This window comes from Echinops telfairi, unplaced genomic scaffold (assembly GCF_000313985.2).
Source record: "Echinops telfairi isolate 266 unplaced genomic scaffold, ASM31398v2 ScPeMD7_1;HRSCAF=3_0, whole genome shotgun sequence".
Classification (NCBI taxonomy): Eukaryota; Metazoa; Chordata; class Mammalia; order Afrosoricida; family Tenrecidae; genus Echinops; species Echinops telfairi.
This window is the reverse complement of record NW_022103896.1, coordinates 59,900,670-59,902,127: the sequence shown is the minus strand read 5'-3', so window position 1 is coordinate 59,902,127 and position 1,458 is coordinate 59,900,670. Positions and strand designations below refer to the sequence as shown.

General features: G+C 41.1%; 1 protein-coding gene across 1 annotated transcript in view; it reads left to right on the top strand.

The window, feature by feature from the left end:
- Window positions 1-1,458, top strand: part of STMN2 (stathmin 2) — a 60,130-nt gene that overhangs the window by 56,774 nt on the left and 1,898 nt on the right. The window lies entirely within an intron of this gene.

The window sequence follows — 1,458 nt, the reverse complement described above, 5'->3', positions numbered from 1 at the left end:
AAACCTCCATCGTGGGATTGTTGTGAGGATGAAGAGAATTAATAAAGAGAACACCTGTATTTATGCCTGTCTGGTACCTACTGAAAACCAAACCCACTGCCATCGAATCAACTTAAACTCACACACAGCGATCTCATAAGACAAGTGAGACCGGCCTCTGTGGATTTCCGAGACAGGAAGATTTACAGGAGTAAAATTAAACCTCCTCTGTACCTAATATGCTCAAGATTATAAAGAACCCTGTAAACTGAAGGTTTCTTGAGATTAAGTTTCTTGATCAGACTTATTTAAAGTTAGTCAAGGTTATTGCCCCTGAGCTAAAGGACAGTAACGACTCAAAACCTTTCTGGAGCTTCAAAAAAAAAAAGTAAGCCCAAACATACAATATTCTAAATAACAAAATTAAACACTGCTAATAATAAATGGCATTATTAAATATCAATTTCAATTTAGCACCCGTGAGCTGGAAAGCAATGGCTGGGTACTGAGAGCCCTTGGTTGTAGGACTTTGGACTCAGAACAGAGCTAAGAACTAGTGGGTCCCCTTCTTTGCGTCACTTTCGCTCCTCGGCACATTCAGTGCCCAAGCCTATGCTCAGTGCCTCAGTGCCTCGTGAACAAATGGGCTGTAAACCCCGACTGTGTGTGCAGCACTGTCAGAGCCAAAATGAGGAAACAGGTCACAGCCCTCAGCGAGCTTACAGTCCCATCGAGCAGCTGCACCCAGAGCAGGAATGACCGGAGTGCAGGGTGGAATAAAGCGATTGCCACAGGGAAATACAAATAACAGATTCACGCGGGTGTTCAGATGAGACACAAAACTACATCCACTTCTTTGTTTTGTTTTGACGAGTATCTATGGAGACAGAACAATGCCTGCAAGTCTTAAATTCTCGGTTCACAATTCAGACTAGGGGATAAGGGAGACTAAGAATGTCAAACCCTGGAAATGATATTCTAAGGCAATTTCATTAAACTACAATGTCATGTATGAGTAGAAGACGGGAGAGAGGGATCGGGCAAATTATAAAGAGCCTTCACCAACAGGTAAAAAGTTTAGGAAGCTCAAGAAAGGCCTTCTTCCTGATCAAATACTTCTTCCAGAATCGTATATCAGCAATTACGCAGCTCTTAAATTGTTGGAGAAGAGGAGAAATAGCAATGCTAAAACTGTTAGGGAGAGGAGCGATGCCACACTTTATTGCTAGTCTCTGGACTTACACAGTATGATCAATGTTCAAAATTCTCTTAATCATATGCCTTATGATCCCCCTCAAAAAACTAGCTCAGCTGATTATCACTGAGTGGATTGTTGACTGCATGTGTTCTTATCAAACACAGCAGTCACAATTTTGTAAGACCACAGATAGCTTGTAAGATCACTAAGACACAAAAAACTTCCTTTGCCCCATGGCTTCCTTTCTTTTTTCCCTCTTAGTTTTTTTTTTTTTTTTTTTT